Raw genomic sequence first — 14966 nt, forward strand, 5'->3', positions numbered from 1 at the left:
AGTGCTAACTTATCAGATAGATAATGGGGGTAGGGAAGAGCAACAATTATGAGAAGTAAAAGTTTAAAATAAACTTAACATCCTAAAAGATAAACCTACTAAGATATGACAAAAGAAGTAAATATGAATAGAAAAACTAGAAAAATATACAAGGGAAGGGAAAATATAATGCAGGGATAGAAAGCAATCTTGAAACTTGAAACAACAATAGTAAAGCAATTCTTTATAGAACTAGACAACAAATACTACAACAATAAAATTCATTTTGAGCAACACAGTCAAGAAACTTAAGGGGAATAACACACAAAAAGGTGACATTGAAATATCAGATTTTAAATTAAACTACAAAGCAATAGCCATCAACAATTATTTAGTACTGAAAAAAAAAACACTAAAGCAAAACAGAGGAGCACAGTAAACAGACAAGACTTGTAAATAAGCAAACACAGTAGCATTCAGTGAATTCAAGAACGCAGACTACATCTGGTTCAATAAAATCTACTCAGAAATCTAGAAAAAGATTCAACAGAAAGTAGCTTTAGACCACTATCTGACACCATTTACAACAATGATGTCAAATGACAACCATTTACAACTTCAAATGGGTATGTAAAAGGTAAATAAAACAGTTAAAAGAATTCAAAATGATAGGTTGGAAATAAAATTAAGAGGGAAGTCACTGTGCTTAATAGGGTAAGGAAAATCAGGTGATTTGATCCTAGATGCAGCATTTTAAGAGAACTTAGATTAACAAGCTCTTGGTAGTTAATTAGGGATTCTAATATCAGTAAGATAGGTGAAAATAATTTTTCACATTATATGGTCTTTTCTACTCCTAGCCTTTGGCCATCCCTGCTCCAGGAGAGGAGTAAAGCTGAGCTCCTTCCCTCTTGGGAACAACTCTGTCTCTAACCTTAATAGTTTCATGACCACAGATATTCTCTACTTTTCCTGAGCTGCCTTAATTATTTCGGGTGGCCTGCAGCTACATGGTTAGAGGAGGGAGTCAGGGGAGAGAGAAGCGTAGGGGATAGAAAGAATTGGATAAATTTCAATGGCATGAAATTCCTTCATTCAAAAGGAGTGAATTTAATTGTTAATTTAATACTTTCTAAAACTTTCAATTTTATTAAATTTCTTATTTGGTTTTCAGGATTTTTAATTTAGTATTTAATTATTTTAAAATGGTTTTCCAATTATTTTAGTTGCTTGCCTATTTTTTTTTATCTGTGCTTTTTCTCTTTTGTTAATGACATGGTTTGGGCTTGTGTGTTTTCACCTCAGGACTATTTTGGAAATGTTCCCAAAATTTTGGCATATTATCTCAATTGTTGCCATTGTCTTTAATGAAATAATCTGTCATTCCTATTACTGGTTCATTGACCTTGTAATCACTTAGGAAATGATTTGATTTCCAGTTAATTTTTAATTCTTTCCTCATTGACCTTTTATTGAATATAATTTTTATTGAATTGTCATCCATATGATATGTACTTATATTTCTCTTTTTCTGCATTTGCTTGGGGAGCTTTTATGCTCTAATATATTCTTAGTTTGTGAAGATGCCACAAAGACTTAGAAATATGTATAATTCTTTCTATTCGCATTCAATAATTACCAGAGGTGAAGCATGTCTAACTTTCCTAAAATCCTATTCAAGTCCCTAACTTCTTTCACTTTTTTTTGTTAGATTTTCTAGCTCTCAAATGAAGTACATTAAGGTGCTCCACTATTATAATGTGGTCTCTATTTATCCCTGTAATTCATGTAACTTTTAAGTGTTTATATTTTATACTATTCAGCACAGATATGTGTTTAGTATTGTCATTGTCTATGCATAAGACATTGTATTTCCTATTTGTCTCTTTCATCATCAATTTTTGCTTATACCTTATCTGAACACATGATTTTATGAGTTCAGCTAAAAGCACGATAGATTTTTGCTCAATGTCTTATATTTTGCTGATATTCAGTTGTTTCAGTTATATGCAATTCTTCATTGCCCCATTTGGGAGTTTCTTGGCAAAGATGCTGGAGGGGTTTGTCATTTCCTTCTCCAGCTCATTTTACAATTGAGGAAACTGAGGCAAAAAGGGTTGACATCTAAAAAAAAGAAGAAATCACTCTACCAAACTCTTGTTATGAGACAAATATTGTCCAATTACCTAAATAAGGAAGGATAAAACAAAAGAAGAAAACTATAGAACAAGATTGCTAAAGAATATTAATGCAAACACTGTAATAAATCCTGGCAAGAAGGCTAAAGCAATATATTTAAGAGTCAATAAGCATTTATTAATAGACTATCATGTGCCAGGCATGGCACTAAGACTTAAAGATACAAAGACAGGTATAAAATAATACCTACCCTCCAAGAGCACACAATCTAATGAGGGAAGACAGACCACAATAAAAAGCTGAAACATTAAGGGAAGGAGGAGATGGAGATTATCAGAAAGGGGTTCAAGATACGATGAAGGCCTGCAGCTGAGGTGGGAAAAGATTTGAGAAGAGTAAGTTTCAGAGTTGATTTTGTCTTGCAGAATGATGAGTTTCTGGAGATCATAAAATCCAGGGAATGATGAAGTGAGTTCCCTAGTTGTCCCCCTCAAACAGAAGGTCTAGGAGAGTTCTCCCACCCTCTCAAAATAGAAGGAGGGAGGAACCTCGGAGCTATGGGTTTCAGAGTTGATTTCATTTTGCTGAATGATGAGTTTCTGGAGATTAAGAAATCCTGGAGATCAGCTAGGTGGAAAATGATATAATATATCTAAAATTTATCCAAATTGGCAAATATTTCCAAAAAGTATTCATCATGACCTATTGGAATTATAGCAGGGATGCAAACATGATGCAAAATTAAGAAAAGAAATAATAATATACATTCAAAACAAAAAAAATCCCTTAGAGGTTTTTTTATATTTTTTTATTTTTAACATTCGTTTTAAAATTTGAATACCAAATTCTTTCCCTCACACTCACCCTTCCTCCACCTACTGAGAAGGGAAGAAATATATCATATATATGTGTGAAGTCATACCAAACATTTCTATATTAGCTATCTTGGCAGGGGTGGGGAAGGTGAGGCAAGAAATATGAAGAAATTGAACAAATATCTGCTTCACTCTGCACTCAGAGTTCACCAGTTGTCTCTCTCTCTCTCTCTCTCTCTCTCTCTCTCTCTCTCTCTGGAAGTGAATAGCATTTTTCATTATAGGTCCTTTGGAAATGTCTTACCTCACTGTCTTGATCAGAGTAACTAAGTCTTTCACAGTTGATCATTGTTAGAATATTGATATTACTGTCCCCTGCAGGTTATAAATGACACAGACTAGCATGGGTTACTGGGAACATTGTGGTGCCCTTGAAAATAATGCAAAGTAGAGAAGAGGAGAATGTTGGGAGGGGGAATAATGAGTTCTGTTTTGGACATATTAAGTTTGAGATACCTCCAGGATATCCAGTTGGAGATATCCAACAGGTATTTTTCACGTGATACTGGAACCACATACTAGAGCTGTATATGTAGACCATAAGAATGTCTTCATAGATATGATCATTGAACTCACGGGAGCTGATGAGATCACCAACCAAAATGATACCAAAGGAGAAGACAAAAGAACCTTGGAAAGAGCCTTGGGTTACCCTCATAATCAGTGTTTAATGATCTTAAAAAAAAGTGTGCTCAGGAGTGATCAGTGAAGTAAAGAAGAATTAGTGAAGTGTCAGAAAAATCTAGACAAAAACAAATTCAAAGGCTTAAGAGAGGTCAAGAAGAATGAGAAATGGGAGAAAGAAACCATTATATTTGGCAAATTAGAGATCACTAAAAATGTTGTAGAGGACAGTTTTAGTTGAATGATAAAATCTGATGCCATATTGCCTATTGTTAAGATGAAAGTAAAAAGAGAAGAATTTTATGTACCTAGTATAGAAGACTTTTTTGAGAATTTTTTTTAAATTACTGAGGAGGTAAGGTGAGATACTAGATGGTCAAATCAAGAGAATATTGGGATTTTTTTTTAAGACTGAGGAAACATGGGCTAATGGGTGAAATCTAGTATATAGAGGTAAATAAAAGATAAGAATGAGAGTAAGGATAATATGAAGCTAGGTGGAAAGGTCAACCAAGTGCAGGGCCTTGGAAAAACTGGCTTCAAATCCAGCCTAGACAGTTATTACCTGTGTGACCCTGGACAAATCACTTAACCTCTCTCTGCCTCAGTTTCATGATCTGTAAATGGAATTGATTACAGCACCTTGCTCCAAGTGCATGAGGATAAATTAAGAAAAAATTACATATGTGTGTGTGCATGTGCACGCGTGCACATATTATTTTGCAAATCTTCAAGTGCTATATAAATGCTAACTATTATTATTGGTGGAGGCAACCTGCTCGAGAAGGTGGTAGAGGATGGGATGAAGGGTGCTGTGTGTAGGGGGTTTCTTTTGGTTGTAAGGAATGTGTCTTCTATTTATAACATAATTTCTATGAAACTAAATGCTGCCTGCATCATCATTTCACCTAAAATTGTATTTTCCTGGAACTAATTAATATTAAATGAATAATATCTCTACTAGGCTTCTTTGGAACACCAGGTGGCAGTAGGATAATATCTTATTTTATTTAATATGTGTAATACTTGCTTAAGCTCTTTTTCTCAGGTATGGATGAAATTGCTATTATTCATATTTCCATCATTCTTGTCAATCCACAAACATTTTCTTTGTGTCCACTTTGTGCAGAATTCTGAACCACATGCTGCTGGGGGAATGTGAAGAAAAAAATAACCACTATTTTTGTGAATTTCAAAGGCTAACACTCTCAAGATTGCCTGGAGCAATATGTTTCATTTGATTCTCTGGTTTCTGATCAGTTAAAACCATTTTGCCAACTATCTTGCATTAGTAGCTGTGTCCCCATCCTAGGAATGTGGGGAGGGCAGGACTTCTTTTCAAAACAGAGTCAATGCTTCCAATTAATAGGAGCAGTTGGGGGAGGGGTGAATACTCCTCTCAACAAGCAGAACTTTTCCACAGTCCTCCAATACTAATGCCATTTTATGGACAAAACAGATACTGAACTGTTATTTGCTCCTAGGAATACATCATCCCTAACAAAAAAAAAAAGTGGGAATAATTCCAGTGACCTGGCATTCTAAATTCTTCCAAAGGGCATTGTTTGCCCATTTTGTTCCCTATTAAAAATGGGAATCACTCCCATTTTTGACATTCTAAATTACTCCAAAGGGCACCGTTTAGTGTTATTTACCAAAAGCAACACTTACGTGTTGGTAGGTACAAGGAGCATCTTATTTTTTTTTATCCATCACTGATTTCAAGTTGTAAACAAAGGTTGCAGTTTGTCTGGGATGACCAGAAGATCCCCAAATAAGCCTTTCTCTCCTAAACTCCCTTAGGCAAGCTTTGATTTCAATCCCTAGATGGAGGGGATTTTTATTTCTTCTCTTAATTTTGTATTATGTTAGGAGAAAATTCTGATTTTCTTGAGAATAAACACTCCCAACTCTTTCTCACCTTTCCTTCCTAGGCTGCTTTCTTCTTAAATTTGCCTTGATTTTTTTTTTATTCTTTCCCGCCTTCTTTCAGAGTCTACACTTTCTTCCAAATTACCTGGGCTACAGAAAATAGTGGATGGAACATTCTCATCTGGGAAAAATATTCAACCAGAGAGATAACATAAAACTCAAATCAATTCCTGCCCCACCAGCAGGCTACTACTTGTCTCACCAAGATGTCAGCACCTTACCTGTTACCACCTTTTCAGGTGAAGTCCTAGAGAATAACATGGTTCTACTGAGCTCACCATGAGGGCACCAAATTTACAAAGTAAGGCAGTCCTGCCTCGGCCCACTTCTCACATGAGCTCTACCTCTATTCTTTCTTCTGTACTTAGCCCATGGACAAAGTAGCTGCCATGAGGGAGTTCCAGACCTTGCACACTGTCTTACATAGCATCTCTGCCTACCAACATACAATCTTCAAGATTCTGGGGAATAAAGAATCACTAGATCAGATCATTGTGGCCCATAGACCTCAGCAATGGTCTCACTGCATTGGTGGTGTTTCAGGATGAGGGTCTCATCTCTGTCTTCATTCATCCCAGTATTCTTGATACCCCAACTCACCCTGCTCTAGTAAATGCCTGGTTCTGCTCTGGTGGTGAGCAGCAATGCTTTTCCAATAGTATATGCCCTCTCTTGAAACCTGACTTGTTTCTTTTTTTTTTTTTTGGCAGGGGCAATTGGGATTAAGTGACTCGCCCAGGGTCACACAGCTAATAAGTGTCAAGTGTTTGGTCTGAGGCCAGATTTGAACACAGGTCCTCCTGACCTTCAGGGCGGGTGTTCTATCCACTATACCACCTAGCTGCCCCATGCCTTCTACTTCCCATGGGGCCATTCCAGGTAGCTTCTTGTTTGAAGGACTCTCTGATAACGAAGATGACTTTCATCCAAGCGTGAGGTGCACACCCTCCAGCAACGTGTCTAGATATCTCCCAGTGTCTCTGAAGTATAGTGGGGCAGCTGGCCCTCAGCCCATCACACAGAGTGAGTTGGCCACAGCCCTGGCCAGCACCCTGAGCACCTCTCCCACCACAACTCCTGGCCAGGGCCAGTCCTCAGACACCTCTCCAATGTTCACCGGTGTCCAGTCAGGTATTCCCTTTACTAATGATCTCTTCATCAAGGCCTTCCAGCATGCCCTGTAAACCTCAGATCAGCCAAACCTCCAGAGCCAGTGACTGCCCCAGTTACAACAACTTTGAAAAACGGGCATCCATGATGAATTGCTTCTCCTCATCCTTCAGGCAACTGTGGGAGGAGTGGGACATCCAGGCTGCCCCCAGAGCTCATCTTTACTGGTGGGGCTCCTTCACCCCTTTGACAGGTTATAGTGCATGGGCCAGTTGGGATACTGTAAGGATAAGATGCGTGCAAATGTCCTGAGACCAACATATTTCCTGGACAAAACAACAGCAACAAATGTGCCTGGTTGGTGCTTAATATTGTTTATTGGCTGATCAGTCTCACAAAGATTTATGAAGCACCCTGTACTAGATGTTTCATCTTCTGAATGGAACAGATTCTAACAGGGAAAATGACTCATCCAGCTGCTGAAGTCAGTTCACTAAGTGGTGTATCCTACCTTGCCTTCCATGACCCTTTAGAGGACCATAAGTACTATGAAGAGCTATTAAAGAGTATTGCTGTCCTCTACAGCCGCTGCTTTGCAGGCAGGGATAGGGAGGAGAAGGGCTTGAGATCCAAGGTGACCATTTGAGGGGTGGGAGATGTAGAAAAGTCCCTACCCACAGGAGGGCGGGGCTCTAGTAGAAAGGCAAAGCAAGGAAGCTGCTGAGCAGCTGTTGTTTCACACTCGGCAGTGCAGAGCTGACTGGCTTTGACTGCAGGCTGGATGGCTGCATCTCTCAGCCCCCAGCCCCAAGCGCCTGCCAAGCAACCAGAGCAGAGAAAAAGACAGAGAGGCCACAGCGAGGAAAAAGACGCAGAAGGAGGAAGCATCTAAGCCTGTGTCTTCCCAAGCTAGAATCATTCAGGTGGAAGTGGCCGAGTGTTACCCAGGGCATTGTAGCAAGTAAGTGCTTTATCTCTTACTCTTTCAATTCTGAATGGGAAGAATTTTCAGGATTCAATGTGAGTAGAAATTAACAAAATGAATTTTAAGAGACATAAATATTAGCAATTTTTGTGGGAAGGACTTAGCAGGCTTGGCTGAACACATCTGATATGAGTAAATAGTTTGATGCGGCAGGAAAAACCCCACTAATTCAATATTAGGCTACTTTGACAGAAGTAGAGTATCATCTGTATTAGTTTGAACTCTTCTGGAGTATCAACTTTAGTCCTGGCATCACTACATTTTAAGATGGTCATTGATAAATTGAAGCCATGTAATGAAATAAGCCTTCTGTGATTGTGGTGGAATTTGGCTCCAGTATGGGTGCCCATTTAAAATATTGGAATACAGTGAGATTATAAAATAAGATTCTAGGGAAAGCACACTTCCTTATGGTTTGGGAATACAGATCATAGCAATGAGACTGTAAATGAGCAAAAGGACTCAGACACGGAAAAGAGCAAAATGCTGACTGAGAATAATAATAATGCCCGGAGAAAGCACTGGGATCATTCTAATATTTGTCGTGTTCCATGTACCATCAGTATTAATGACTTCTGAACAGTCTATCATAGTGACACCTCTGGAAAGAACTTTAAAGATACCACAAATCTCATCAACAACAGCTTCATTTGGACTGACTTTGGAGCTATTTTTGGACAATCCTTTAAAGAGGAATTTTCTGAAGTGAGCTAGGAAACACTTTCAGTCTGAATTCTTGGTGGGAGTTTCCAAAAAAAAAGACCAGAGCACTGAAATTAGAAAAGAAAATTACTCCAAAAACAACATGAGTGGGAGGCTCATTCACAGTTTCAAAGTAAGCTAGTCATTAGGTTGCAAATAGGTAAACCCTAGGTTAGGCATAGATGTGAGCTAGAGATAGAAAAAATGAGAGAATAATGGCCCAGAAAAGTTCTAAGCTACTGGCCCAGAAATGGAAATGGGTCAAAAATTAAGAAAAAAAGTTTCTAGACTGTTCCTAGAAAAGATTCTCTGGAGAAAATCTCTGTGCCTTTTTAAACTTCCCTTTTTTTTAGGATCATAAATTTAGAACTGGATGAGAGTATTGACTTCAATCCCTTAATTTTACAAATGTGGGAAACTAAGGTACAGGGAGAATAAATGACTTGCCCAAGGTCATATAAGTAGTATCAGAAGTAGAATTTTTTGACTACAGATTTAGAACCTTTTCCACTGTACCACACTGCTTCTTTTACCCTGTCAGTGAATAAACAAACATTTATTAAGCACCTAGTTATGAAACAATGTACTAGTTGATGGGAAGACAAATACAAAAAATGAGATAATACCGACTCTCATTGGTTTTGATTTACTTTCTCCCTGGCATTTCCTGATTTTCCTAATTTTTTAAAGTAATTCCTGACACCAATTCTTGGTTGAATTAAGATTGAGAAGGGTGTGTGTGTGTGTGTGTGTGTGTGTGTGTGTGTGTGTGTGTGTGGGTGTGGGTGTTAATCATGTCTAGAGCAGGAGTTTCATGGGAGACTTCTGACAGGAAAGTAAAAGTGGAAATATTCCTCAGGAGTCAGAATGTAGAAGTCCATTGGTAGATGCTATTTTCAGTTCTCCTAAAATGTTGCTTTGTATGTATCTAGAAAAGCTAGGTGAATAGTGTGCTGGGCCTGGAGTCAGGAAGACTCATCTTCCTGAGTTCAAATCTAGCCTCAGTCACTTAATAGTATGTAACCCTCAGATGGTCAATTAAACTTGTTTGCCTCAGTTTCCTCATCTGTAAAATGAGCTGGAGAAGGAAATGGCAAACTAGTCCAATATCTTTGGCAGGAAAACCTCAAATAGGGTCATGAAGAGTCAGACACAACTGAAAAGTAACAAGAGAATGATAATGATGGTGGGAGAGCTTAATATAGGTCCATGTAAAAATTTGATGAAGTCACTGTGAATGTTGAGTGGAGAGAAATGAGCATTTGGAGGTAACCAGTCAGCTATCTTAAAAAAATTGAGGGGCTGTAGTCTGGCAGAAAGATTAGCTTGACCATGTATATTTCCAAAAGACAGAACTAGGTTAGTGGAAAGCATCTGGAGGTAAATATTAACCTAGGAGAGGTAGCATAGCATCATTTTTCAGATGTTTTTAGTCATGTTAGATTCTTTGTGACTCCATTTAGGATTTTCTTAGTCAAAATACTGGAAAGGTTTGCCATTTCCTTCTCTAGCTCATTTTACAGATGAGGAAACTGAAGCAAAAAGGACTGAGTGACTTGCCCAGGGTCACACAGCTAGTGTCTGAGGCCAGATTTGAACTCAGGAAGATGAATCTTCCTGACCTCAGGTCCACCCAACCACCTAGCTGCCCCATGGTGTTGTGGTTAAAAAATTAACCTGTGAATCAGGAAGGCCTGGATTCAAGTCCTGATTGATCCCTCCTGGCTATGTGATTCTGAATAAGTGATTTACCCTGAATAAGTTATTTACCCTCTTAATGCCCCAGATAATTCTCTAGGCCTTTAAGTTTTATGTGAAACCACATGCATAGGCACCCTCACCCAGAAAAAAAAATGACCCAATCAAAAAAAAAAAAGCTATCTCTTGCCTCAAAAGGGAATTTATTGTCTTGTGAGATGTGAGCCTCCTGTTATTGGAGTTGTTCAAACAGATATTGGATGGCCATCCATTCAGATTTCCACAGATTGAATTTCTGCATTAGGTGAGTGGTTGGAGTAAATGGTTTTTAATAGCCTTTCCAACGAAAGATTTAACATCTGCTAGGTTATCTGTGAATTTCTTTCAGATACAATCATTTGTTAATGGTAAGAACAAAAGATCTAATCTAGAAGGGGTCTTAGAAATCACCTAGTTCAGGACCACCATTTTTTAGATGAGGAACCTTGTACACAGAGTGCTTTGGTGACCTGTCCTAGGTCATACATGCAGCAAATGTCAGAGATTAGGATTTGAACCAAAGCTCTCATGCCTCCAAATCCAATACTCTCTCTATTTCCTTTTGTTAAAATATGAAGAGCTAGGCAGAACCGATTTCCATTCGAATTTTTTCCCATATTTCCATATTCTGCTCTATGGAAAAATTTGTTGGGCATTGGTTTGAATAGCCCTTTCAGTATCAGCCCTGCTCTCCTCCTGTACAAGAAGCACTGGATCACTATAATGGTAATATCAGCAGGCAAAGGCGGCACAATTCCAAGTCACCAAACACATAAATACAAATAATTTCAAAAAAAAAAAAAGCAAAACTAAGTGACAATTACTCAGTTAACAAGCATTTATTAAGTACCGACTGTTTACCAGCCACCATACTAATACAAATCAAAAATTAAGCAGGACCTATCCTCAAGGAGTGTACATAGTAAAGGAATAAACAAGTACACACAGAAGTATATGCAAAATAAATGTTGCTAATTATGGAAGGAAGGCACTAGTAACTGGGAGGGATCAGGAATAGTCACACATATGGGGGCACTGTTTGAGCTGGGCTTTGAAGAAAACTATGGATTTTAAGAGGTGGAGGTGTGGGGAATTGAGATGATGAGGAGGGAGTATATTCCATTAAAACTGATAGTTTATATGAAGGCATGGAGACAGAAGATGGAGAATTTTGTGAGAGGAACAATAAGGAAAACAAGTTTGGCTGACTTGTAATGAACAAGATTAGTAATATATAACAAGCCTGGAAAAGTAGGCTGGACACAGAATGTGGAGGACTTTGAACACCAAAAGAGTAGTTTGAATTTCATTCCAGTGGCGATAGGTAGCCATTGGAGTGGGAAAAGGGGAATGAAATGGTAAAATTTAAGCCTAAGGAATACTACTGTAGCACCTGAGCAGAGAATGGTTTGGGGAGGGAGAGTCTGGAGGCAAGAGAAGCAGATCGGGAAGCCATTGAAGTTGGAATCTTGTAAGTTAAGAGAAGGGAACCACATGCAAGAGATTTTATGGAGCAGAACTGGTAACTGATTGAATATGTGCAATGAGGAAGAGGAAGGAGTCAAGGATGGCACTAAGGTTCAAAATCTGAGCAACTGGAAGGATGATAGTGCCCTTGATGGAGACAGGGACATTTGAAATAAGAATAGTTTGGGAGGAAATATGAATTATGCCTTGTACATATTAAATTTGAGATGATAACTAGATTTCCAGTTTGAAAAGTCCAATCAGTAATGTTGGACTGGAGTTCAAGAGAGACTAGGGATGAAAATGAATGTCTGGAGGGGAAGCTAGGTTGCACAGTGGATAAAGCACTGGCCTTGGAGTCAGGAGGACCTGAGTTCAAATCCAGCCTCAGACATATGATACTCACTAGCTGTGTGACCCTGGGCAAGTTACTTAACCCTGATTGCCTTGCCAAAAAAAAAGTATGTCTGAGTGTCATCTTTGTAGAGATGATAATTAAACCCATGGAACTAATGAGGCTGATAAGAGAGAGTCTATATGTAGAGATGAGAACCTATGAGAGAACTTTGGAGTACACCCACAGTTAAGAGGTGTGATATAGATGATAAACCAGCAAAGAAGACTGGAAAGAATTGATAAGACAGGTAGCAGGAGAACAAAGGGAAAGAAATATCATAAAAACCCAGAGAGCAGAGAATATAGAGAAGAGAAAGGTCAAGAAAGTTGAAGATTGAGAAATTAGGAGAGAGTAGATTTAGTTGAGTAATGAAGTCCAAAGCCAGAGTGCAAAGGCTTAAAAAGGAAGAGAAAGGGGAGAAAAATAGAGGCAAGAGGAGAGTCAGAATTTTCTAGTTGTTTGGCTGAACCAAATGAACAAAGATATTAGAAAATAGCTTGAAGTGATCATAGTGTCAAGTGATATTGTTTTTTGTTTTTGTTTGTTTTAAGAATGAGGAAGAACTGAGAATGCTTACAGGCAGAAGGAAATGAGTTAGTACTGAGAGAGATATCTATGGTTAGCAAGAGAAAAGGGATATTTAGGAAGATTTGCCAGATGATACGGGAGAGAAGAGGAACCAGGATATAATTACAGAGTTTAGCTTTTGCAAGATGGGCCATCAAAGAGTGGAGTAAAAGAGGAGAGCAAAAGGGATGACATTAAGAGCTTTTGAGATGAAGAGTTCAGAAAAGGAAGCTCACCATGAATATTATTTTCTCAATAAAGTAAAGGTAAGGTCTTTTTGCTGAGAATTTGGGGAAAGTTTGGAATGGGAAACTTGAGAGGAGGTTTAGAACAGCTATTGTATGGAGCTCTATAGAAAACTGATTAGGAAGGAGTAAAATGATTGTCTTGAGGCAGTGGAGGCTCTATTGAAATTTAGAGAGGCAATGTAGTACAGTAGTACTAGAAGTGGCTTGAAGTCAGAAAATCTAGGTTCAAATCCCTCTTGGTTGATGTGATGGTTAATATTGCCAATTAAAAAACCTCTTTATTAAACTCTTTTGTTAAAAGGGATGGTTCTCTGGGAGTAAGGGAGGTATGTATAGGGAAATGTAGCCTTTAGTAAGGCATTTAACCTCCTGAGGCCTCATTGAGAGGATTGAACTGGGTGGCCTCTAGCGTCCTTTCAATCTCAAAATCTGTGATACTATGATCATAGCATTATTTGGTTAACTTGAATATTTCAGAGAGAAAACACAGAATTGTTTGGGGAAATATATTTTAAGATATGGCTATTCACAGAATAAACTTAAGAGCCTGGGAATGTGAATGTATGTATGTTTGTATGTTGGACTATATGTGTGTATGTGTATACATACATATGCATATATACTTACACATATGTATACATGTACTAATACATGTAACATATAATCTAAAATTGAATATCTCTCTCTCTATATATATATCTACCTACCTATGTATCTACCTATCCATCTATCTATCTATCTATCTATCTATCTATCTATCTATCTATCTATCTGTCTATCTATCTATCCATCTGTCATCTATCTATCTATCTATCTATAATGTGAAGAGAGTTTAGAGGCTATCTAGTCTAAATTCTATTTATTTTACAGTTGAGGAAACAGCTCTCAAGAGATTAAGTGATTTTTCCTGTGTCATATAGCTAATGAACAAGATGATATTTGATAACAAGTTCCTTTACTCCATCACTCTTTATTTTACACTTATTGCTATTGAGCCAATAGGTTTGAGCTTCTTCAAAGTCAAAAATGTTTTATATCTTTTGTTATTTAAGGCTCAAGATAGTTTTAATTGTCACAGAAAAAAGAAAAAATTCATTTCAGAGGTCTACTCTAACTTTGTTTAGAAGTAATAAAGACCGTTTAGAGGATTAAAGAAAAGTTAACAGGAAATTTGCAGTTTTCTCTGATGAATAAACAATACATTATGTTTATCATTCATACTCATTTTAGTGATTTTAATTTATTTGAAATCTAAAAAATAAACATGATGCACTATTCATTCGTTTTTCATGAAGGAAGACAAGGATGATTTTATTAAACTTGCTTGAAAAGAGTAAAGAAACTGAACATGGGATTTTAAGTGGAAAAAAGAATTTATGGCATCCAAATATTTACTGAACACCTACTATGCGCAAGACATAGAAGGATATATAAGAAAAAAAGTTACTTAGTAGACACTATTTTAAAACATCATTTTACTTTCATAAACAATATCTCCCTCAAATGAACTTGAAAGTTTTAAATGGCCTTTTTATTTTACTATTAAGGAAAAGTGTCCTTTAACTTGGTATAAAAGTTAAGACAGTATTTCATACGTTCTTCTGGATTTAGAAAAGTTCATTTCCCTCTTTTTTCTCTTTTGTTATACTTAACTTTGCTAGAAATCTGAATAAATGTAATTTTATAATATTACCAATTATTTCATCAGGCAATCATTATTAACATTAAAGTATTCAGTCCTGACTTGGTTATACTATACATCCAATTAAAAATCGATAAAAAATTTACCTGAATGGATAAATAAATAATACTATGCTCATAAGGAAACAATCCTTGAAAGACCACCAATGCCTGGAGATTTTCTTGTTACAAGTGATCTCTGAATCACATTTATAGACCTTATCATTTTCCTCACAAGCAATCTGTCACTCAGGTACTGCCCACAAGACCTCCCCTCACCTTTAAAGACTTTCCAAGACATTAACATTCTCTGTGACTTTAACAACATCCTTTCAATTCTCAGTGTAAGTTGCCTTATCTATGAAATGAATGAATTGAATGAGATGATCTCTAAGTTCTTATTTAGCTCTAGGATGTTTATGATTCTATCTCAGTAAATCTGTAATGTCATCAGCGTGCATGAATACCACACACATTATATCTTCAATGATGAAGACTGGCCGGCCTGCCTGTTATCATCTATT

General features: G+C 37.3%; 1 protein-coding gene and 1 pseudogene across 1 annotated transcript in view; both read left to right on the forward strand.

The window, feature by feature from the left end:
* The first annotated feature begins 5920 nt into the window (after window positions 1-5920).
* LOC110211527 (ubiquitin-like protein 7 pseudogene) lies at window positions 5921-6790 on the forward strand (annotated as a pseudogene).
* A 578-nt stretch (window positions 6791-7368) lies between these two features.
* LOC110211528 (sodium channel protein type 9 subunit alpha-like) overlaps window positions 7369-14966 on the forward strand; it is a 109423-nt gene continuing 101825 nt past the window's right edge. The window contains 1 exon segment of the mRNA XM_020990898.2: window positions 7369-7620. The gene's annotated coding sequence lies outside the window, so the exon portion shown is untranslated.

This window comes from Phascolarctos cinereus, unplaced genomic scaffold (genome assembly GCF_003287225.1).
Source record: "Phascolarctos cinereus isolate Bilbo 61053 unplaced genomic scaffold, phaCin_HiC Scaffold_726;HRSCAF=1367, whole genome shotgun sequence".
NCBI classification, from domain to species: domain Eukaryota; kingdom Metazoa; phylum Chordata; class Mammalia; order Diprotodontia; family Phascolarctidae; genus Phascolarctos; species Phascolarctos cinereus.